Source organism: Erinaceus europaeus, chromosome 12, assembly GCF_950295315.1.
Source record: "Erinaceus europaeus chromosome 12, mEriEur2.1, whole genome shotgun sequence".
Classification (NCBI taxonomy): Eukaryota; Metazoa; Chordata; class Mammalia; order Eulipotyphla; family Erinaceidae; genus Erinaceus; species Erinaceus europaeus.
The window spans coordinates 83829234-83855053 of NC_080173.1; the positions used below are offsets into that span (position 1 = coordinate 83829234).

Consider the following 25820-nt stretch of genomic DNA (forward strand, 5'->3'; position numbering starts at 1 on the left):
TTGTCTTCCCCAGACTGTCTGGTTCACATTAGGGACCTAGTAAATAATTGCTGAAGAAAGGAGTGAATGAATAACTAGATGAATGACACTGCAGTTACATCAGAAGCTGTAAGAGAAAATTAATTTGCAGATGGAATTATTACATTGTGTACCCAATTTTGCAAAAACAATGAGGCACAGCTTGTAGGAGTTTCAAACACTTTTTCAGAGGTTTAATTGCCAGTTAATTTTCCTGCAAAACACAATAACCTTCGTAAGTGAAAGGAAATAAAATACAGCTCTGGAAATGTCATTAGACTCCTCCTGAAACTGCAGTGTCTTTTATTCTTTGTTAGAAATATAAGAATGCAAGCTGTCACAATTTCCATAATCTCTGGTCCTGAGTATAATGTCTTTACCCTGTGTCCTCCATCCCTGTCCCTCAGATCCTACTGAGAGGGTGTGGCTTCCACCTGTGGCTACAGAAACAGAGGTGACCCAAGAGGAACCACTCCCAAATTTTCTCTTTGTGTGTGCTGTGATGATGAGTTCTCAGTCCATGACGAGAGGCTCACTCACTAATGAGAGTTATGGCTCAGTCTCTGAGGAGGATGGGGTCTGTGACCATGATCAGGGTATTATAGTCTGGGACCAAATTCCACGTTCAACTCCAGCAGCAGCTGTGGTTTGTGGTAATAACTATGGTCACCCAGCTATACATCTGTGACTGCAATTAAAAGTGAACCAGTGGAACAGACAAATGCCCAAGGTACTGCTACACATCTCAGTCAGTAATGACTGCATTGGATTAAATACAGGCTAGATGATTTCTCAGAGTCCAGGAATGAGTGAGAACTTGGGTAGGAGAGGAAAGAATAGAATGAGGATATCATGCAGTCCTTTTGAGGAAGAGCTCAGAATCCAGCTCTTGAACTAAGTCCTACTTTGACCCATGTAAGCAATGTCTTGTCCAGGGAGCTGGATTTGTCATCTTCATCTGCATGTAACCCACAAAGAGATCTCAGAACCCACGGGTGCCCCACTCCACCCCCCAGACCAGTGTCCATGGGGAAGAGTCTGTCAGCTCCAGTACTGCCACCTGCCTGGTATGACAGCTAAGTGGGTCCGCATTTGCTGTCCACTCTGCTAATTAACAGTGTGTGAAGTGGCTATCTCACAGTGGCCAGGGCACCATGACTTAAGCATGGGAAATGCCCTTGTGCCAGCAATGAGCTCATTCTAGAGGTGACATGCTGAGATTGTTAAATCTTGGCTGATACCCTTTTGGGAAGCTTATGAATTCTCCACATCAGTTTGTCCTCTGCTCAGTTCTCCCTTCTCTCCATCCTCCAGTGTCCTCTCTGAAGGACACCTTTGAAATGAGGGATGAGATGTAATGAAGCTAGATATAAAATTAATCAAATATGACACAAGGATTGATGTGGAGTGCAATCCTGTTGGCATACTATTCACCTCCTCAGAGTGGAGTTCCTTGTTTACTGTTCACAGCACTTGTGAAGAATTTGAGAGCAACTCTGGGATTATTTTTCAGAATAAGGACTGGGGAAAAAATTTAAGGCCGGGTGGTAGTACACATGATTGAATGCACATGTTACAGAATAAGGACTGGAGAGTTAGAAAATATTTACTAAAAAGGGTGGCTCCAGTGTTCAAAGGCATTGAGTACCTTGCAAGTTGAATTTTTTTTTTCTTTTGACTGAGTTGTAATACCACTCTAAAGATGGCCTCAAAATTCATAGTTACAGTACACTGGAGTATAATCCACTCTTTTATAGGTTCCATCATTCAGCACCTTCTTTTTATTTTTTATTTATAAAATGGAGATATTGACAAGACCACAGGGTAAGAGGGATATAATTCCACACAATCCCCACCACCAGAACTCCGTATCCCATCCTCTCCCGTTAAAAGCTCTCCGGATCATTGTTGGGTGCAGATGGTGGAAGGTCTGGCTTCTGTTATTGTTTCTCCACTGAACATAGGCATTAGCAGGGCAATCTATACTCAAAATTGGTGGAGTCATCTCCCCAGGTACGTCAGGTTGGCATCTGGAACCTGGTGGCTGAAAAACAGTTAAGATATAAAGCAGAATAAACAACTGACTAATCATGAACCTAAAAGCCAGAATATTGCAGATGAAGATTGGGGAAGGTCTCCATTTTGGAAAAAACTGGTAGGTCTGTTTAGGTATATTCCAAGGGGCCCATGACTTTACTAGTTTATTTATTTATGTATGTATGTATGTATGTATGTATGTATTTATAAAATGGAAATATTGACAATACTATAGTATAAGAGAGGTACAAGTCCACACAATGCCCACCCCCAGAGCTCCATATCCAATCCCCTCCCTTGATAGATTCCCTATTCTTTGTCCCTCTGGGAGTATGGACCGAGGATCATTGTGGGGTGCAGAAGGTGGAAGGTCTGACTTTTGTAATTGCTTCCCTGCTGAACATGGGCGTTGGCAAGTGGATCAATACTCCCAGCCTGTCTTTCTCTTTCCCTAGTGGGGCAGGGATCTGGGGAGGCAGGGCTTCAAGACATATGGTAGGGTCCTCTGCCCAAGGAAGTCAGGTTGGCATCATGATAGTGTCTGGAACCTGATCACTGAAAAAGAGTTAAGATATAATGCAGAGCAAATTGTTGACTAATCAATAAACCTAAAGGCAAGAATATTGCAGGTAAAGATTTGAGGTCTCTGTTTTGGAAAAACTAGTAGGTCTGTTTTAGGTATTTTCCAGAGAGCCCATGACTTTACTAGTTTTTTTCCTGAGCCTGACATCTAATATTCAGGTGGACGCAGGTTGTTGTCTGGGGAGATGGTGTTATAGTTGGAAAAAGGACTAGAAAGCTGGATCAGGGAAGAGAGTAGCTGCCAAATATGGGAAAAGTGTATAAGTATTGTTAACTATAAACCCCATCAAGTTGATCTGGGGCTCATATTCAGCACAGGAGCCTATGTAACCTCTGCATCCCTGCAGGTCTGAGATTACATTCTGTGGTCATGGCTAGGAACATTCCAGGCTGCACTAATTTTGGGACCCATCTTCCTCGGGTAGTAGGTAGAGTATGTTATCCAACCTCCCTTCGGAGAATGGAACATCCCCTACCATTATTGATGCACATTGAGACAAGGTTCTATAGGGAACCACAAATGGGTCTGTTGTGTTTTTCCTGATGGAGATGACCAGTGACAGTGGAGAGAGGGATCTGTTAGAGGTCTAGGTCCATCATGTCTGTGTGGGAATCCCAAGGCTCCCTGACTAGGGCCCCAGCTGATGGGGTAGCCTGATAGTGACTAAAGAGTCATCATTAAAGTATGCCAGTATCTTGCCCTTCCTCAGCATTTTTAGTCCTTACTTTGTCTGACAGGGTTAGCTTTGGAATGATCTGATACGGTTAGCTTTGGAGTGACTGGTTAGATTTGGAGGTAGGTGAGGAGGATATCTAGGTCTAAGTAGAAACTGTCTCATTAGGTACTTTAAGGTGTCTTTTTTTTTTTAGTTCTTTATACTTTCCTGCTTCATTTATTGACTCACTGGGAATTATTGTGCACTTTTGCTCTAAGGTATATATTTTCCCCTAACTTATGGATACATGTACATATACCCTATCTCATGGGCCCTGGTCTATATCTAGGTTTTGAGGTTTTGTTAAGAAATGTACCATTCGAAATGGAGTTAAGGAGTCCTATGAACTAGGAAAGGTCTCACCAGAGTAATGAGGCTGAAGAGTTGACATTCTATGCATGACATCTCTGGACACAGTCCAAAGTGAAACATACCGAGGTGGTACTGGTTGCATTGATTAGGCTGGGATCAGCTGATGCAGTATCAATTGGTATCACTTGAGAGAAGTGGAAACAGAGTTGGCAGTCAGCTGAGGTAAAGAACAAACACCTCATCACAGACCCCTGCAAGCATCAACCCGGCTTTGACCTAGCACGTTATGATTGGGCCCTCCTCAATCGCTATCGAACAGGCCATGGCCAGTGCGCCGCTATGTTCCATCGCTGGGGAGCCAGAGACGACCCGAACTGCCCCTGTGGCTACAGACAGACTATGACCCACATAGTCAATGACTGCCACCTCTCCAGATTCAAAGGAGGTCTCGAAACTTTACATCAGGCTCAACCTGACGCTGTTGACTGGCTACAGAAGAAGGGCAAACGCTCAAAGAAGACTTGAGAGAAGCATGCAGGAATGTGAGCCCCACCCTAGTGGTTCCAGGACTGGGAGATGTATGGATGTTATAGAGAAAGGGAGAGTTTTCTGCTGTCTTAGGGTTTAAGAAGGCATAGTTATTGCTATAACCAAATTATTTGGCAATAGGGTTAACTTTGAAAATCCCATTGTTGGGATTTTCTGTATTATACACACCCTCACCATAATTTATGTCCTTTTATGTTATATCTATATAGCTGTATCTTATAAAGTAACACCACCAGTTGCTTCTATTCTCCCTGGTCTAAGATTTTTGGAGACAATATTTCAAAGAACAAGCCATTATTAGAAATGTATTAAAAATTTAGCCCACTGTTAAAATTCAATCTGATTACCGATTTGAAGTCTTAAGTGCACCTTCTCTGACCCTTCTTGAGTAGAGCTAGAAAGAATTATGTTAAGTGAGATAAGTCAGAAAGACAAAGATAAATATGGGATAAGCCCACTCATAAACAGAAGATGAGAAAGAAGAACAAAAAGGGAAACTTAAAGCAGAATCTGACTGAGTTTGGAGTATAGCACCAAAGTAAAAACCTCTGGGTGGAAGGTGAGGGTGGATGTTCAGCTTTGGGCGGGGGGGGACAGACCTTTGAGAATGGGAATGGTATTAATATACACTCCTATTAACTTACAGTCTCACAAATAACTATTTAATTAATATGAGAGGGGGGAAATGGATTGAATGTCTCAAAACTTTTTGATGCATAGACCATAGGCTGAGTATATGTTCCTTCAGTCTAAACACTTAAGATTTTATTAGGTTTTGCCTGAGCCTGACAGCTAACATGCAGGTGGACCCAAGGTATTGTCTGTGGAGATGGTGTCATACTCGGAAAAAGGACTAGAAAGCTGCTTCAGGGAAGAGAGTAGCTCCCAAATATGGTAAAAGTGTATAAATATTGTTAACTGTAAACCCCACTGGTTTGATCTGGGGCCCATATTCAGCACAGGAGCTTATGTGGCCTCTGCATCCAACACCTTCCAGTGAGCATCTAGGCTGCACCTGACCCTGTGCTAGGCCAGGAACAAGTCAGCCAAAGCAACACCAGCTTTAGTAACAACAGTGGTAATCGCTATTACCTAGCATTCATTGAATACATACCATATGTTGAACTTTGGACTAAACACTTTACAATTATCATCTGATTTAATTTCATATAATCTATATAGTATCTCCTATTAGTATCTTCATTTTACACATAACAAAAGGCAAGGAAGACATATCAGATAAAAAAACTGAGTCATGAGTCAGTTAAACAGCTTGCTCACAGTAAACCAAGTCATAAGTGATGGAGTTTATGGTACAAGTGGAGTCATTCAGACCTTCCCTTCATGATGTTTGAATTTAAACAAAGTGACTAAAAGATTTATATACAAGCTGGAATTCATGTATCTTCTAGGTAGTGCCTGGACAAGAATTTCTCACTCTCCTGTTTCTGGTGCTGTGTTAGCCCTATTTCCATGGCAAGCTGTCACCTTGTCCCAGTTCATTTTGTGACTTAAGTTCTCTAGAGTTGGCTTATGTTGCCTTCAATACAAATAAAAAGTCTAACCAGTGCAGGTAGTGAGCTCCTTACCATATAAGAGGAGCAGAAGACACATGGATGCTGGATAACTATAAAGAAAGAATTTCCAGGTGACATGATGTGACACATTGTATCTTCCAGTGATCTACATGGTTGTGACTATGTCTACTAATCCACACCTTGTATTAATTTTAATTATTTGTGTTGGTATGCTTCTAAGACCCCTTCTGTTTCAGTGGTTTAATCCCCCCTGCTTAACACTGTATTCTATTTACGTAAACCACTGTTAACTAAGCACCGCCCTGCCTCCAGGGCATCGGTTTAGTTCCGCTGGTTCATACTCTCTTTTTGCTCCGCCCCCTCTCCTTGTCACACCCTGATTTCCACCAATCTCTTGTCGCTCCACCCTCTCTATGTCACATCCTCTTTCCACCCTACTTGGCAAGTATATATACAACTGTTCTGTCACCAGAATCATCAGAAGCACTTCACCAGGACTTCCGTCTCTAACAGGCTCTGGAGAGAGCCTATAAGCTGATCTGCACTGGCAGCCCCAAGATATATAAGGACAAGATTGTGATTAGAGATAGCTTAGATTGTGCTGTGTTCCACATGAATAAAGACTGAACTGTGTACCACTCAGCCATAAGTCTCTGGTCGTCTCTCTCCTGCCCACAAAGCTAGCCCGGCATAATGGCGCCCACAAAGCTAGCCCAGCATAATGGCGCCCAAAGAGGGACTGGCAATTTGTACCTTTTTAGTAATAATTTAACTTTATTTTTTACAACCTAGATGGAAACCAGAGCACTACTTGGTTATCTGCTGTACCAAGGATTGAACCAAGAACTTCACCTGTGGAAGTCCCATACTTTACCACCAAGCCACCTCTCCAGCCCTTGTAACAAACACTTTTTAGAACCTTTTCATTTTCCCATGAGTGGTGTGGTCAGTATTTCCTTTCCTTTGAACCTGGGCAGACATCTGTGACATATTCATCCAGTGGAGCATGGCAGAAGAAACACTTTGTGGCTTCCAAGACTGGATCACAAAAGCACTGTGCTCTCTGCCTTACTCTCTAAGGATGCATAGTCCACACTGTGTGTATCCATTCCCCAACCATCCTGTAGGGGAGAACTACATGGGGAAACCATGTGTAGAAGGTGTGGCATGCAGTCCAGATGAAAGTCAGTGTCAGCCTCAGGTATGAGTGGAGCTATTTCCAAGTGATTCCAGATCAAAGCCTTACACACACACACACACACATACACACACACACACACACACACACACACACACACACACACACCAACTTTCAGGTCATTCTGTCAAAGACCAAATATTTTGGAACAGAGACATATTATCCTTTAGGTCCTGCCTAAATTCCTGACCCACAGAATCTATAGTGTAGTAAAATTGTTGCAGGGAAAGACAGAGGGAACAGGACAGAAGGTGTAGAGGTCCCCTTTAACTTCTGCTAGTAGGATTATAGACTTGACTGTCTACATGGGTGTTGTTGCGGCGGTCTGGTGTCGGGCTGCACCACGGAGAAGAGAGCGGACGTCCAGAGCAAAGGGGTACACAAATCTTTATTATAGGATGGGGGGGAGGTTTGGTTCAGACCACGTGGAGCCAGCCGCAATGGCTGACCACGGGGGAGAGCAGGGAGCGAGACCTCAGAGAGGGAGAGCCGAGAGCCCAGAGAGAGCGAGGGGAGGGGTGAGAGGGCTTTTTATTGGGCGACAACCAGGGGTGACGTGTAGGGCCAGGATTGGTTGAAAGGGGGCACTCTAGGATTTAGCGGGGCATAGAAAAACCTGGGGGCAGAGACTGCATCAGAATAACTCCTCAGCAACACATGGGAAAGAGAGTCAATCTTGTTTCAAGGAGATGAGCATTATTAAAACAGATCAAGTATAGAAAAGAGAAGAAAATACATACTGAAGATGTATGTAAGTCAGAGAGAAAGAGAAAAAATGATAGTCCTGAGTTTCCCCATCTTCCAGCTTTTGTGATGCATTTAGCAGATGTTGAGGCAGGGCCCTGAGGGGTTTAATGTTAGCAACTGTGTCCAGGTGCACACATGTATGTTCATCTGCAGTGGATGCTATTAGTACTCAGGTGGAATGGGAGCTACCTGTACAGAAGGCAGACATCTTGGTGTCTGACCCCTCTACCAAGCTGCCTACTGGGTACAGGGGTAGGAATTCTTAATGCCCTTCCTCCAGAGAATCCTTTACCTCAGCAGCCCCCTAACAAAGTGAGTGCATTACACAACTCAGTCTTGCAGTAATACCAGCCAGAGCTGCGAGATATTTGGACAGAGGAGTATTAGGGTCATCCACCTTGCTTCCCTATAGCCACACATATACCCAAAGCCAGGGTGCTCATTGCTAATGATCTCTCCACTGAGAGGACCTGCTATTTCAGAGGCCAGAGTGTGGGAAACACCTTGAACCCAGGATCTGAAACGTTAAGCCCATAGGCTCAATAGCCTCTGCTATTTGCGGAAGTTTCAGATTTCAACTGGGAAGAAGTACCTTCTGGGAGAAAGATCTCATTTAGAAGCTAAAAGAACAAGAGGGGAATCACAAATTCCTCTGAAGGGTGCATTCTATTTGTTATTCAGGGAACGATCATTTGTATCCAGGGACCATCAAACAAGCCAGCAGAAGTTATGGGCCAGCGAGGGTGGGGGGAAAGAGAGAGAGAGAGAAGATGAAATAAAACAGGGCATGCAAAAATGATAGTATCAAGAAGTTATCTAGAGAGAAACAAAATGTCCTGAGCCAGTTGAGAATTTCATTAGAGACAGTCTTTCCTAAAAATAATGTTCTGCTCCTGTCACCACTATAATCAGACCATCTCTCTCCCAAATATGGCATAATATTCATATTATGGACAAGGACAATAGAGACTCTCTCTATCTCTGTCATTTGTGTGTGTGTCCCCGCTCCCAGCCCTCTGTCACTGTGCTCTTGTTTCTGTGCTGTGACTGGAAGGATGAGCTGAATTAGGATGTCCAGGTTCAGATTCTGCATGGGCTAGAATGAGGTGGGGTGTGATAATGGAATCTTACCAATGTCTTTGGCACTAAGGTAACTTCCATTTTGTTATTATTATTATCATTATTATTACTATTTGTCCTTTTCTTTATTTCTTTTTTTAATTTTTATATATATTTATTTATTTATTTTCCCTTTTGTTGCCCTTATTGTTGCCTTTGTTTTTTATTGTTGCTGTAGTTATTATTGTTGTTGTTAAGACAGAGTGAAATGGAGAGAGGAAGGGAAGACAGAGATGGGGAGAGAAAGATAGACACCTGCAGACCTGCTTCACTGCCTGTGAAGCAAATCCCCTGCAGGTGGGGAGCCGGGGACTCGAACTGGGATCCTTATGCTGGCCCTTGTGCTTAACGTGCTGTGCTACCACCCGACTCCCTCTTTCTTTTTTTTACTGAGTGGATCTGTGTAGGTACCTGAATTGTTAGAGGACCACCTATGCTGTTACGAATCTGCACGACTGCCTTTTCCTCCTTTCTCACCTCAACATCACCCAATAGTCCCTTTTCTTCTGTGCTTGTAATGTGGCCTTGTACTCTCTTTTTGATGAGTGAAGAGAGCTGGAAATTTCTATAGTCCCTTGGGAGATGTAGGGAAATTATGAGCCCTGCTAATAATGTCAGTCCCTATTACTAACAACCTCAAAAATCACAGTGACCTAACAGAACACACCTTTCTTTCTTGCTCATGTCACCTGAAGCAAGCTAGGAAGCTGTCTCTGATCCATGTGAGAACTCATAGCTCTAGGCACTTTCCCCTTATAAAACCAGTATCTTAGAAAACTGGAAGGTTACCTGGGATGTTTTAAAATCAATCCTGGTAAAGGCTTCTATCACTTCAGCCTACAATCCACTGGCCAGAACTCAGGGTATTATTGTCAGTAATATGGGTTTTACCACAATGAGTAAGTGCTGACTCATCTCTAGGCCACCATCACTTCTTTCCATCCTACACAATGTGGTCAAAACCTAAAGTAGAAAAGAGAGTCTGTCACCCTCATGTAAGCTCCTGCAACTGTCTATCACTGCCTTTATATAATAATCAGATACCTAATCAAATAATAATCAAAATACCTAGGGTTAACCACACACAACACATGCATACCTCCCCCTCCAGTCTAATCTCTCTCCATGCTTTGAACTTGGGGTCCACTGTGACCCTCTACAGTTCCTCCAGTTCACTCAACTATTTTCACTTGTAAGAACTCTGCCCATTATTCCCACCTGAAGCACACTTACCCATCTACCTCTGGCTCTAGTAGCTATCTGGTTCCAACTCATCTTTCTAGTCCCAACTTAACAATGGGACTTCTCAGTGGATAAGGTTTATTTATTTATTCCCTTTTTTTTTGCCCTTGTTTTATTGTTGTAGTTATTATTGTTGTTGATGATGTCTTCATTGTTGGATAGGACAGAGAGAATTAGAGAGAGGAGGGGAAGAAAGAGAGGGGCAGAGAAAGATAGACACCTGCAGACCTGTTTCACCGCCTGTGAAGGGACACCCCTGCAGGTGGGGAGCCGGGGGCTCGAACCGGGATCCTTTCGCCGGTCCTTGCACTTTGCACCACCTGTGCTTAACCCACTATGCTACTGCTCGATTCCCAATGTTCTTCCCTTTTGTCATCTGGAACTCCCACTAAACTCTAGTCTCCAAGAGGGCAGGTATCACTTCAATGTCCCATGTGTGGCTCTCAGCCCAGCAGCAAAAGTTCATATATAGTAAGTGCTCAACAAAATTTGTTAAGGAATTATTTGACCATATTATACTGTACTGACTTGTTTATTTCCCTGACTTCCTCTACTTGACAGAAACTCTTCAGAGACTCCTGTGTATGCATTTCTGGTGCTGAAATCAATACTTTGCACACAAGGGAGAAAAGCGAGGAAATGAATCATGGTGTCAAAAAAAATTGTAACGAACTTACTTCTCATCTTCATCTGTTGACTTTGACAAGATGTGAAGCCAGTCACTTTGTGAGCCAGGAACTAGGCAGAGGTGACACTGGGAGCCAGGCACAGTGTGAGCTGAGTGGTGGGATCTGTTTCAGGCCTGAAAATCATCTGAGGCCTCCCCCGTGGAGTCAGCATCTCATTAAACAAACCCCAGAGAGAAGCAGGTATTTTCATCTGAGATGCAGACCTCACTAGTAATTAATTAGCCACAGCCTCAGGGAATTGGCTGTACTCCTCAGGACTATGTCATTGAACCCATCCAGGTTCCCCAGGAGCCAGTAGCAGATTCAGGACCAGACCAATGTCTGTCGCAAGCTCCAGAGAAAGTGCAGAAGAAAAAAAAAAGCCAAAAAAGCGTCCCTTCAGATCATGGAGAATGGCTGTGATTTCATAGCACATTTTCCTAAGTATAAAGGGAAAGAAAGGAAGAAAGAAAGAAAGAAAGAAAGGAAGGAAGGAAGGAAGGAAGGAAGAAAGAAAGAAAGAAAGAAAGAAAGAAAGAAAGTCAAATAAAGCAATCATTTGGCAACAGATGGTGAGTAGGATCAGTTGGGAAAATCTCTTTAGGTATTGAAAGGAAAAACTGACAGAGGTGCCTCTGTCGAGGATGTCAAAGCTCCCACCTGTCTGAGATGTCTTTATTTTCCAGCCTGAAAAGCTTCATCCAAGGGAAGATCAATTGCAAAGAGCTGTCTCACACCTTTCATCAGAGCCAGCATGAGCCTGTCTCGGAAGCCTGAGAATGAAAGCTAACAGGAGTCTGAGCCCAGTTGCAGTTCAAGACCAACTGTGGGGACCAGGTGAGTGGGGATGCAGATGTGGACCCCAGAATGAGTACACCAGAGCTGGACCATGAGCACATAGGAAGAGGGTGGTCACCCTTTCTCCCCAAGAGATCAGGGTGGAGAACTGAGGTGCAGACACACATTTACACTGCAAGTGGTGTCAGAGCACAGACATACTCTGTCTATAAAACCATTCACAAACTGCAGTTTGTAGATATTGACATTAGATTCCTCCTAGCATGATTCAGTGAGTGGGGATGATATCCCTTCTGTGGTTTTCCTTAAAAAAAAATAATAATAATAAATAAACACAAAAAAAACACCAGACAAGCCCAACTTGAAAGTTATTCAATAGAACAGCTGGTTAGTAAACTTCTAAAAATGTCAGGACTGGGAGTCATTTGGTAGCACAGCGGGTTAAGCGCATGTGGCACAAAGCACAGGGACTGGCGTAACAATCCCGGTTCAAGCCCCCAGCTCTGTAGGGGAGTTGCTTCACAAGTGGTGAAGCAGGTCTGCAGGTTTCTATCTTTCTCTCCCCCTCTCTGTTTTCCCCTCCTCTCTCCATTTCTTTCTGTCTTATCCAACAACAACGACATCAATAATAACTACAACAATAAAAAAAAAAAACTAAGTGCAACAAAAGGGAATAAATAAATTTTTAAAATGTCAGGACTGTAAGAGGTCAAGATAGAGGTTCTATAACAAACTGGAGGAAATTAAATAGACAGGACTAACATCAATGACTGTGAGATCCTGGATCACAGAAAGGGCTTTACTGGAAAAGGGGGAAATTTTTAACAATATCAGCAGACTGGTCGAAAGCAACCAATCAACATTAGTTTTCAGGTTTTGATGGTTGCACTATGGGTCCATAGAGGCTCGCATTAGGGAAAGTTGAGTGGAGGATGGACTGGGAAAATGTACTATTTTTACAACCCTCCTGGAAGCCTCAAGTTATTTCCCCATGGAAAAAAATAAAGAAAGAATCTAACCACAAACTTTTTTTCTTTACTGAAATAAATGTATCTTCAAAGGTAATTTGAAAAAATCTGGGCTGAGCTGGGCTGCATTTCCTGTCTTAGCTATGACCAAGTTGTGTGAGTGTCCTCACAGCTCAGCACAGAAATTGCTCCCAATAAACAAAGCTCTGTCCCCTGGGAAGGGCCAAAGTGGCTGCAGTGCTAAGAGCTTTCTTCTCCCTCTGTACCAGATGAGCTCCCCCACATGCCCAGGGTGTCCTCAGAGAACAGCATCTCCTCTGGCCTGAGTGCCCTCTCTTCCCTGCTACCATGCTTCAGAAAGGAACAAATTGAGGTGCCAGATGCCAGGGAGGGGAGGCAGTAAGGAGAGGGACCCTTCAGAGTCCCACTTATACCATTTTCAACTTTGCATCAAATGGAAAATTCTGTGAGCCACGCTGAAAGCTCCTACAATGACTAATGTCACCAGGCAAGCGCTGGGAACAAATGTACGCTAATTATTTTGTAGAAGGCGAGACATGTAGAGAATTTAAACAGGGGGGTCTAGCTAAGCAGATGGTAGGAAATCTGACAGGCACAGAAAAGCAGAGCCTGCCCCCCCCCCCCCTTGCTCTGCTCTGATCAGGGTGGTTGGAGGGTTCAGGGGCTGCAAATCTAGGCCCTATCTGCCCTTGGACTCAGAGCACCCCTGCTGGCCAAAGATGACCTCACAGAACCTTTGCCCTGCAAGCATGGGGGAGGGGGGTGTGATGGGAAGGTGGGCAAAACCCAGCAGCCTCAAACTAATATTCCTAGGCTTTGGAAAAATCAATAGTAGTAGTAATAATTGCCACCAGGGTTTTTGCTGGGGCTCCATGCCTGCATAACTATACCACTTCTTGCAGACTTTTTTTTACGTAGGTGAGTGACATGGACAGAAGGAGAAGGACCACAGCACTGTTCCACCACTCATGAAACTTTCCCTTTGCAGATGTTTCCAGAAGGCGACCAGGGACTCAAACCCAGGTCCTCACGCATGGCAAAGTGGACACTCAACCAGGTGGGTGATCTACCTCCTGGCCTCCAAGGCGTGACTTTTAAACCCACCTCTAGAAAGATGTGCCTGGCTTTCTAAGATAAGCTGCACAGAACTTGAAAACAGAGGCCTGGCTGGGCTTCTTACCTCTCTCGTTACAGCTGCATCAAGAAGGTCCCAGGCAGGGCCTCCCCAGAGTCACCCTGCCAGCCAAGCAGGCAGTTGGTGATCAGAGCTTACACCTCAAACACCAGCCAACTGGACATTTCCATCTCACTCCTTATGGGCTTGATTTAGAACAGGAAGCGTTGAGGGTGGATGTGAGGCTAACTGGAGCCTTTCCCAGCTCCCTCCTCCTTGGGTTCCTCTTTCAGAGTCTCTTGAAGGCATTACAAAGGAACACCTGTGATCCTTACACAGTTTACAATATGTCAGGGCTTAAACCCCAGCCACCAGCCAACTGGACATTTTTTTAAATTTTTATTAATGGCTTATTACTGATTTACAGAATTATAAGATAATGGGGTAATGCTGAGGAATTATTCTGATGCAGTCTCTGCCCCCAGGTTTTACCATGCCCCGCAAAATCCTAGCAGTGCCCCCCTTCAACCAATCCTGCCCCCACACGTCACCCCTGGTTGTTGCCCAATAAAAGCTCTCTCACTTCCCCCCTCTCTCTCGGCTCTCTCTGGGCTCTCTCTCTCTTAGCGCCCCTTCCTTCTTGCCCAGTGGCGAGGTAGTGGGGACGGCCATTGTCGGCTGACTCCACATGGCCTGAGCCACCCCCCATCCTATAATAAAGATTTGTGTATACCATTTGCTCTGGACCTCCTCTCTCTCTCTCCTCCGCGGCGCAGCCTGACACCTGGCCACAACCGACACCTGGTGCCCAATGTTGGAAGCTTTTATTGGGCAACAACCAGGGGTGACGTGTGGGGGCAGGATTGGTTGAAAGGGAGCACTGCTAGGATTTCGCGGGGAGTGGTAAAACCTGGGGGCAGAGACTGCATCAGAATAATTCTTCAGTATCAATGGGGTTATAATTCTGTGCCTTTTCCACCACCAGAGTTCTGTATCCCCATTTCCTCCATTGGAAGCTACAGCAGTTCCCCCAAGACCACAGATATATGTGTTATCTATTATTTCTGTAGCTATCTGTGTGTGTATATGTGTGTGTGTGTGTGTGTGTGTATATATATATACATTCCCCCCCAGGGTCCCATTTTCTCTTCCTTTCTAAGTCACACCTACACCTATGACTACTTCTGAATGTCTTTCCTTTTTTCCTTTTCTCTCTCCAGGTCATGATGGAATTGGAGTTCAGAGTTCTCTGGTTATCTCCCCCTAAAATTTCTCCCCCCACTGGGAATGTGGATGAAAGTTCTTCTTGGGGTGCAGAATGTAGGAGTTCTGGCTTCTATAATTGCTTCTCTGCTGAACATGGGCATTGGCAAATGAATCCATGCCCCCTCAGCCTGTTTCTATCTTTCCTTAGTGGGGTAGGCCTCTGGGGAGGGGGGACTCCAGGACACATTGGTGAGGTCATCTGCCCCCAACTGGACACTTCTATCTCACTCCTTATAGGTTTGATTTAGAACAGAAAGCACCACAGTAATATTTTTTCCAGTTCTCTTGTTTGTACAAAGGGAAAAAGTATTTAGAAATATTGTGCAACATGAGAACAGAGGGTTTTGTCCCTCAAGTCATCCTGTCCCCCACTGCCTTAAGTCTACTTTTCAATCCTGCCTGGGTCAGGAGGTAAGGTCATAATGTGGTGAGTTCCTCCTCACCTTCCATCATGAATGGGGAACTAAACCATCCCAACTCCTCTCTAAGAAATTAGCCACCCCTCAGACCTAAGCTCAAGCCATAGGATGTTAGTCCTCTGTCCCTGTCCCACTCCAGACTACCTGCTAACTCACCCTCAGGATGACTCTGGTGTCTCTTTCTGACCCACCCTTCCTGACCTCCAGCTGGGAGCCCACCCTGCCTTTGCCCCACCCCTACTGCACTCACCACGCAGGAGGGTAATGTAGCTGTGAGTCCCTAGGTGGCAGGGACTGAGTTCATGTTCAAATGTCCCTGTAAGGCACACTGACCTGGATCTAGCACTAGGAAAGCCCTTGCTAACTGGAGCTGAGCTGGAAGTAGACGGCAGGATGGGCACCAGCCCCTCATGCCAGATGGGCCCGGGCTGTTGTATCCCTACAGCTAGAGTAGTCTTCTCCTAAAGACACAAATGGGGGTGGAGACACTCTCAGCTGTGCCCTCTCTCCCAGTGAATTAACTAGAAAGCAAAGGCAGTACAGGGACTTCAGTGGAGCCAATGGAGAAATCCAGGAGGGGGGCGGAGAGAGAGAGAAGAGGGACAGAGAGTGGGAGAGGGAGAGAGAGAAAGGGGAGAAAAGAGAGGGAAAGAGAGAGAGAGAGAAAGGAGGGAGAAAGAGAGAAGGAGAGAGAGGAAGAGGGATAGAGAGTAGGAGAGGGAGAGAAAGGAAGGAAGGAAGGAAGGAAGGAAGGAAGGAAGGAAGGAAGGAAGGAAGGAAGAAGGGAGGGAGGGAAGAAGGGAGGGAGTGAGGAAGGGAGGAGAGAAAGGAGGGAAAGAAAAAAGAGCGGAGGGGGAGTCAGGAGTCGGGCAGTAGTGCAGAGGGTTAAGCACATATGGTGCAGCAGGTCTGCAGGTGTCTGTCTTTCTCTCCCTCTCTCTCTTCCCCTCCTCTCTCCATTTCTCTCTGTTGTATCCAACAATGACAACATCATCAATAACGATAATAACTACAGCAATAAAACAACAAGGGCAACAAAAAAGAATAAATAAATAAATATTTTTTAAAAAAAGAGAGGAGGAAGGGAGAAAGGGGGAGAGAGCAAGAAAGAGAGAGAGAGAGAAAGCAAGGAAGATCACAGCAAAGCAGAGCTAGTCCTGATTCCTAGTACTGTGACCTTTCACCCACTGCTGTGACCTTTCACCCACTCACTTGGCAATGGGAGAATAACAAGGACAGAAACACTTTGAGGGCTCCTCCCTCTGTGTGCCCTGGGCTATTCCTGTTGCTCAGGCAAGGATTCATCTGATCCTCTCAGCTAACCCTTGGAACTAGGAACTATTGTTATGTACATTTCACAGCACAGAATAGTTAGGTAATGCATCCAATATAACATAGCAGAACAGGGATTCAAACTGATTATTCTAGCTGCAGGAATGAAGCAGACTATGCCCTCCCTTCCTGGCACAGAGCAGTGTTACTGGACTGGGCGGGCTCCATGGAGGTCCTTTGAAGTATGGGGGCCTGTAGACTGTTCTTGGTGCAGGAGAGGATGTCCAATGCGGGAGGGTGGGGGGGGGTTGTCGGATCAATTTCTGTGAAAAGCACTGTTTTTTTATTCTTTATTTATTTTATTGGATAGAGACAGCCAGAAATCAAGAGGGAAAGGAGAGACAGAAAAAGAGAAAGACACCTGGACACTGCTTCACCACTTGCAAAGCTTTCCCCCTGCGGGAGGGGACCGGGGGCACAAATCTGGGTCCTTGTGCACTATAACATGTGCGCTCAACCGGGTGTGCCACCAACTGGCCCCTGAAAATGACTGCTTATTACGCTTTTTTAATAATACTCAGCCTTCTATATGGGAGAAAAATAAGCATATAGATTGACCCTATCTGTGACATGCCAACACTAACTCATTATCTTGTAATGAAAGCATTCTAGTCCCCACAGCCATCACCCCCACTTATGATAACCAGAGCAATGAAAGACCACTGGGCATTGGAAGGTGGGATAGCTGAAGTCAGTTTTGTTTCTTTGGTGGGCTGTGTGACCCTGGTAAACTCCCTGAATGTCTCTGAGTTCATGATCTTTCAGCAGTGTGATGAGATGGCATACTTGCCCTCTAACAGACTGAGCAATGAGTACGTCATGCTTTGCCCCAGGTTAGTGGAAGAGGGGGAGAGAGCAAAAGTCAGTCTCAGTGCTGGGTTAGAACAAAGCCGCAGACACAAGGGAAGCATTCTGGCAACAGTGGAGGGGAGCAAGGAAAACACCACGCTGGAGAGGCTGGGGCAGAGACTCGGAAGACAAGGCCCCGGGGTCAAAGAGAGACAGCAGGCAGGTGGAGCAACCTGGGTTAAAGCAATCCTGAGGCGGGAGTTGCTTGAGAATGGCAAGCTGCTGCCAGCAGAGCTCCAGTGTGAGGATGTGAGAGTTAGACAAGGATGGTGAAGGCACTCTGAGAATGACAGCTGGAGAGGTCCTCAGAGAGCATCCTCCCCAGGACTGAGAACTATGGGGCTTCCTGCACTGCCAGGTGGTGTAGACAGATGAAGCTGGCCACTGTCAAACAGCAGGGAGGGGCGTGGCTATGGTCATTAGAGGACCGGACCTAAAGCTATTCCCTGAGACCTGACTGCATGTTGGGATTGAATTTGTGTCTCCGGCTCTGCTTTGATGCTTTCAGTATACAGTGTCATGATAGCAGGGGGCTGGTGGAATGCACATGTTACAATGCACAAGGACCCAAGTTCGAGCCCTCGGTCCCCACCTGCAGGAGGAAAGCTTTGCGAGTGGTAAAGCAGTGTAGCAGGTGTCTCTCTTTCTCCCTCTGTATCCCCCCCTCCCCTCTCAATTTCTGGCTGTCTCTATCCAATAAATAAACATAATACAGAAATATATTTTTTTAAGGTAAAAGTGTTACGATTGCTGTAAGACAGGTCATGGCCAGCCGCACATCCTCTCCATGGTAGTACTTACAACCCACTCCCCACCTAGCATACAAAAGTCACAGCCTCAAACTTCAAAGCCTGCCCTCTCTGTTTCCTCCCTCCGTCTTGCTGTCTTGCTCTCCATCTGTCCTGGGATCCTGGTCTCTGGTTCAGGATCCTTCTCTTCCCACCCCTGTCTGCTGCCACCACCGAGCTGTGTGCAGCCCACTTCTCCCTTACCCTGGGCTCAGATGCCCCCTGAGGGTATTGTAGAGGCTAAGGCACACTCCCCACTCCCACTGGCCCTCAAATGTCTAGATGGACCCCACAGCTGAGTGGCTCAGGCCCCTGGGAGGAACAGCACTTTTTTGACAATAGCTTCTTTCTCCCAAGGGTGGCACAAAAGTTGCCATGGTGATAGGGGGAGGAGTTTCCAAGAAACAGCTACCAGGCCATTTCACAGAAATGTTTCAAAAAACAGCCTTCCTCTTTCTGGGTGTTGTTCTATCTGCTGACCTTCCCCAGGGGCCCTTTGCCATATGAAAGGAGGAGTTGTGGTTCCATCCCCAGCTGCCTGACACCCCCCCACAGGATTGCAGGCCTCCCAGAGATCCCTGGGGAGTTAAACTAACACTGGGGAGAAAGGTTGTCACCTCCCTCTAATCACCAAAGAGATCCACATCTCAGGATCAGCCTGGCAGCAGCCTCTGCTACCTGTGTATAGTCAGAAAAAAAAACAACACCAGGCCAGAGAATATTTGAAACGGTGTTTAAATCTTCCCCTTCCTCCCTTCTAGAGAAAATCCAACACAAACATCTAAAATGACTGCTTCTTGCTCCTTTTTTCTGAAATAATGTGAAAATTAAGGAAAGACATGAAAAAGGGCTGGGCAGTGGTGTACCTGGTTGAGCTCACACATTACCATGCATAAGACCTGGGTTCTAGCCCTGCTTCCCACCTGCAGGGAGGAAGCTTCATAAACAGTGAAGCAGCTCTACAAGTGTCTATCTTTCTCTCTTCCTCTCTATCTCTCTTTCTTTTCTCAGCTTCTCTCTGTCTTGTCTAATAAAATAGAAAGAAAAAAGGAAAAACGGCTGCTGGGAGTGGTAGATTTGTAGTGTAGGCTCTGAGCCCCAGCAATAAACATGGTGGCAAAAAAAAATGGAAAGGGAAGGGAAGGGGAGGGGAAGGGAGGGAGTTAAGAGGAAGAAAAGGCAAAGGAGGGGAGGGGACGAGAAGGGAGAAAAACAGACATGGAAATAGAGACTATTAAAGCATGTCGGGAGTCGGGCAATAGCGCAGCAAGTTAAGTGCACATGGCACAAAGCACAAGGACCGGCATAAGGATACCGGTTCAAGCCCCTGGCTCCCCACCTGCAGGGGAGTCGCTTCACAGGTGGTGAAGCAGGTGTCTACCTTTCTCTCCCCCTCTCTGTCTTTCCTTCCTCTCTCCATTTTTCTCTGTCCTATCCAACAACAACAGCATCAATAACAACAACAATAATAACTACAACAATGAACAAGGGCAATAAAAGGAAATAAATAAATAAATATTTAAAAATTTTAAAAGTATGTCATATGCTGGCTTATTTATTTGAACATGTCATAAATCTTTCATCAACTGAATTCCTTACATTATTTTTAAATGATTAATAATAATAATAATAATATGGTGAAATACTCTCCCATAGTTATCCAATGTACCTTAATGGCAGGATATTGGAATTGAATCTAATTTAATACTGTTACGGTAAACATCACTGTCTCCTATCACTGGCCATTTTCATAGGATATAGTCCTAGAAATAGAGTTCCTAGCACAAAGAGGAGAAATATTTTAAGATTTCCATATACACTTGCCAAGTGTCTGCTGAAATAATTATTCTTTCATCACTTGTGCTTGAGAAGTCTCCTCATAACATCTTGCTGAACAGACTGTCAAAAACCACACCTATACACACAAATATTCAGAATTGCTACTTCCAGAGCTGCCAGAGCTACAATTTACAAATAACAAACCCTTAAAAATACTGATTTTGTTGTTATTTTATTTTCATGAAAAAGAAATACGGAGAGAAAGTACAGAGAGAGATACCAGAGCACTGCTCAGCTCTGAATTCTGGTGGTGCTGGGGATTGAACCTGGGACCTCAGAACCTCAGGCATGTTTTGCAGAACCATTACAATGTCTTCCCCACCTGGAAACCTCTGATAGTAAATGTACCTGCTGGCAGTAGTGACTTGGAGCTCCCATAGCCTTTATACCCTCCTTCTCTATCTGAAGGCCCCATGCTGGCTGGCCGTGCTGTGCCACTGGCTGGGAGGTAGATAAATAGCTCTGCTGACTGTCCTTATTCCCAGAACTCACTTCCTAGCAATGCACGGGGACCATCTGTCATTCGGCCACAGAGCTCAGCTCTGCCAGACATCTCATTCCACTTCCCCTACCAAGGACCTGGCTTGGAGGGGACTGACTCAGATCGTGAGCTCTGTGGAACGAGGGACAGAGCATCCAATGGTGCTGTGTTTCTGGGCCAGAGATCATTCATTGCTTTTTTTCTTTTTGTTTGAAATGCCCACACATTACTTATTAAAATGTCAATCTTTCTTCAATGTTTTTAAGCATATGATGTTTCTATCTCTTGATATATTTTTTCTTTTGTATTGACTCCATTTCATTATCTTTTTATTTCTTTATGTTTCATTAGTGATTTCATATTGATTTACAAAATTATAAGATAATAGGGACACAGCTCTGCACCATTCCTACCACCAGAGTCCTGAATCCCCATTCCCTCCACTGTAAGCTACAGCAGTTCTCCTAGGGATGCAGATAAGGGTTAGCTATTATTTCCATAACTATCTGTGTAGTCACTCTTTTTTTTTCCCTATGGTCCATCTTCCCTTCCTTTCCAAGTCACATATACACCTATTACTACATCCAAATGCCCTCCCTTTTTCCTCTTCTCTCTCCTGGTCCTGATGGAGTTGGAGTTTAGAGCCTTCCTGGTCCTGATGGAGTTGGAGTTTAGAGCCTTCCTGGTCCTGATGGAGTTGGAGTTTAGAGCCTTCCTGGTCCTGATGGAGTTGGAGTTTAGAGCCTTCCTGGTCCTGATGGAGTTGGAGTTTAGAGCCTTCCTCCTCTCATTTCTCCCCCACTGGGAGTATGATTTCCTCTTCTCTCTCCTGGTCCTGATGGAGTTGGAGTTTAGGGCCTTCCTCCTCTCACTTCTCCCCCACTGGAAGTATGAGTCAAAATTATTTTGGGGGTGCAGAAGTTGGGAGTTCTGGCTTCTGTAATTGCTTCTCTACTGGATGTGGGCACTGGCAGGACAATCATACCCCCAGCCTGTTTCTGTCTTTCCCTAATGGGGTAAGACACTGGAGAAGTGAGATCCTTCACCATTGTCAGTGTCCACCTCCCTCCCTTGGGGTCCTACCGATGGTCCAAGCACAGTAGGATGCCCCAGAAATGGCAAGTGAGAGGGGGGAGCAACACTTCACAGAGGGAGTAGAGACAGAGGTGGAGGGACAGCATGACAAGGTCTGTGGCTACTTCAGTTCATCCAGCTCAGATGAAGCCAAGTCTGGGAGAAGTAAGCATCTGACAAAGCACCACATAGAACAAAGAGCCTGAAGCAGAGGAGGCTCCCAGTACCCCAACTGTGACTCCCTGATGCCATCAGTGGCAGACAAGATGCAAACCCAGGAAGTCAGGCCCGTGGATTAAGCACACGTGGTGCAAAGCACAAGGACCAGAGTAAGGATCCCAGTTTGAGGCCCTGGCTTCCCCACCTGCAAGGGAGACACTTCACAGGCGGTGAAGCAGGTCTGCAAGTATTTATCTTTTTCTCCCCCTCTGTCTTCCCCTCCTCTCTCCACTTCTCTCTGTCCTATCCAACAACAATGGCATCAATAACAACAACAGTGATAACTACAATTAAAAAAGCAACAAGGGCAACAAAATATATAAAAATAAATAATTTTTTTAAAAAGATGCAAACCCAGCCTGCTGTCTTTTCCATGGAATCCTGTATTTCCAGGTGTTCCTTGCTTGCTGACTATTTCCCAGCAAAAGAAGTAGGAGAAAGTTTCAGAGAATAGGAGTGGGGGGGGGGGGCGTCCTGCAGATTGAAGAAATTAGAACAGTTTTTATCTCCACAAGGAGATAAAAGAGCTTTTTGTTCTGTCTTTCCCCCTGTGTTCCTGGGCTGACATGAAAGCGGCTGATTGATTGATCGGTGGTCTCTCTTTAAAAGGATGGAAAACGAGGTGCTTTCAAAGCAGCGCGTGGGTGTGTCTCCACCATCCTGACGCCAAAATGAAAAATGCAATTCTATTTATTTCATTGCCTTTCAAATCCGAATGGGGATTTGACTTTGTTCTAGTAAATTGCTACTTGCAAGAGCCTTGGGTGCCAATGCAGTTCCTGGAAATAAGGGATAAGATTGCAGGCAGAAGACTGAAAAATAACCAAGCACCCCCTCTGAGGACTGGCCTCTTGGTGGGGAGGTCTTGAATGTGATTCCCAACACAGGCTTGATCTGTGGGGCCCAAGACTCAGAATTCTACCCAAACAGTACAAGACAGTGAGAGGGAACAGCTGCTGTGTGAAAGGGACACGTTACAGACATTTGTGGTTTGGTTCAACAGGATATAAATAACACAGGAGTCCATGCAGATTCAGTTTACTGGGATGCCAGATTATGGGTACTCACCTCAAGGGAGCTATAACTAAGTGGAAATCCTCTTGCAATCTCTGTCCACTGAGGACAGACCTTCTACCTCCACAGCTGCACCAGGAGAAGCCACCCTGCCTCTCTTCACTCTGTCTCAGCCTCTTTCTTTGCTATCTGTCCTTGTGAATATTTTACTGTGAGGACTAAGCAATCATTCTAAGGTCGTACAGGAGGATATAAAGATAAGTAGAGAGAGGTGTGGGGACTCAAAGGGTGACACAATTAGGTGCATCTACTCATTTTCCCAGGTGCTGGAACCCCCTCTTTACAGAAATGGTTACCCCTCAGTCTTCACTAATTCTAGTAGGCATCTCACAAATTCTGCTGCCTCGGAAATTGAAGGTAGGTTTGTGGCTTTCTCGTTTGTTTGTTTGTTTGTTTGTTTGTTTGTTTAAAATTTTTATTGTCTTTATTTACTGAATAGAGACAGTCAGAAATTGAGAGGGTTGGTGGAGATATAGAAGGAGAGAGACAGAGAGACACTTGCAGCACTGATTCATCACTTGCAAAGCTTTCCTCCTGCAGGTGGAGACCAGGGGCTCGAACCCGAGTCAGGTCCTGCTCACTGTAACATGTGCATTCAACCAGGTGTGCCACCACCTGGCCCCAGTTGGTGTGTTTTGTTTTTTGTTTTGGTTTGGTTTGGTTTGGTTTGGTTTGGCTTTTAAAGGCTTATTTATTTATTCATTTATTAACAGAATCATCTGCTTCCCCCACCACCACCACCACATGAGGCTAGGTTCTCCTGGAGGAAGCAGGAAGGACTCAATTTCTGTGACTGCTGCTTCAAACTGTGGCTTTCCACTATGACTCCACATCTCCAGTGATGGTCCTCAGAACATCTCAGAGAAGCAAGGCACCATGAACATTTCCTGTGGGAAGAGTGACGGGTGCAGTAGTAAAACAAAATTCATGCTGCTCTCATTAGAGACGGACAAGAGATAGGTATATGACAATTACTATTGAGTGAATTGTTGCAAACAGCAAAGAACTAACTCTCTGATAACCTATGATAAGGAGAACGAACTTTTCTTGGGGCATCTACAAAATTCCTCTGCAGAAATGATAAGCTTAAAGTTGAAGGACTGTTAGGATTTGCTGTATAATACCCAACATCACCATAATTTATGTCCTTTTGACATTATTTGTATACAGCTGTGCCACCGTTTGCTTCTGTTCTCCCTGGTCTAGGCTTTTGAGAGAGTCAACATATCAAAGACTCAGCCTATGTATTAAAAAGACTCAGTCTGTGCTTTAAAAAGTTTGAGACATTCAATCAATTTTCCCTCTCATATGAATTAAATAGTGATATATATGAGTACAAATTAATAGGAGTGTACATAGACACCATTCCCACCACCAAAAGATTGTGTCCCATCCACCCACCCACTCCCACACACCCCGCCCCCCCAGGAAGTCAAATATCCACTTCATCCTCACCCAGAGTTTTTACTTTGGTGCCTTACTCCAGATTTAGTCAAATCATACTTTTAGTTTCCCTTTCTGTTCTTCATTCTCAGCTTCTGTTTATGAATGGGGTCATCCCATACTCATCTTTATCTTTCTGACTTAGCTCACTTAACATAATTCCTTCTAGCTCTGTCCAAGATGGGTCAGAGAAGGTGGGTTCATTGTTCTTGATAGCTGCATCGTATTCCATTGTGTATATATACCACAGCTTTCTCAGCCACTCATCTGTTGTTGGGCACCTGGGTTGCTTCCAGGTTTTAGCTATTATGAATTGTGCTGCTGTGAACACAGGTATACAAATACTTTTTTGGTTGGGTGTTATGGAGTGCTTGGAGTATATATACATTGAGTTAACTTTGAAAAATCCCGTCCCTCTCTCCTTCTCTATTTCACTCTCCCTTCTCAATTTCTTTCTGACTCTTATCTTAAATAAATAAATATATATATATATCTAGTGGTCCAGGAGGTGGCGCAGTGATAAAGCTTTGGACTCTCAGGCATGAGGTCCCTAGTTCGATCCCCGGCAGCACATATGCCGTAGTGATATCTGGTTCTTTTTCTTTCCGCCTGTCTTTCTCATAAATAAATAAAATTTAAATATATATACCATGTAACTAAGAGTCTAAGAGTCGCACTGAGCCAAGAAACAGAATGGGCTTAGAATAGTGCATGGTCCAGGCAGGCATGAGCCCTGGCCTCTCCTATCATACAAGGTCTCCAGGATGCCTTAGAGTGCGGGTTAGGTGGGTTCTCTTTTGGGGGCCAGACGTGACTCAGTCTAGACACAGCTGTCCAGGCCTTGCATCGCTGGGCTCCTACCTCTGTGCCACGTGTGTCGCTGCAGCAGGCACCCAGCTCAGCACTCACCATAGTTGCGCCTCCACCTCCAGGGAGACTCCAGGCTGAGCTGCAGCCAGCTGCCTGCCCGCACATTCATCCTGAGAACCGGCAGCAGAGTGTATCATTGTTTGTTTTACAGTCAGGTTGAGTTGGGGAAGAGAATGCACATATATTTATTCTGAAATAGGAACAGACTTCATTGAAGAGTCCACCAGAGCCAGTAAAAAAGAGTGATGGGCTAGGTATTTGGAAGACAAGAAGAAAGAGAGCCGGAGATGAAGTGCAGCGAGAGGCGTTTTAATGTGCCCGGTAACTGATTTATAAATTCCATGGAAGTCTCTGCACATTTGATTCTTTGCGGTGAATGCAGCCTCTACATTTTTCCATTTTATAGTCTTGGCGGGAAATAGCCTTTTTCAGAGCCACCACTTAAAGCACTTAACTGTGCTGCAGGGCCTGCTGGGACTCAGTGCTTGCTCAGAGTCTGTCCTTGGCCCCAGGGAAGAGTTATGCCGGATGTCAGCACT

The 25820-nt window shown here is 45.1% G+C and overlaps 1 long non-coding RNA gene across 1 annotated transcript; it reads right to left on the reverse strand.

Annotated features, from left to right (window-relative positions):
- Positions 1-1781: 1781 nt before the first annotated feature.
- LOC132541749 (uncharacterized) lies at positions 1782-20556 on the reverse strand. Its single transcript, XR_009552844.1, has 2 exons — positions 20469-20556; positions 1782-2062 (listed from the first exon to the last, which is right to left on the reverse strand). It is a non-coding gene; the product is annotated as an uncharacterized LOC132541749 (long non-coding RNA).
- Positions 20557-25820: the final 5264 nt, after the last annotated feature.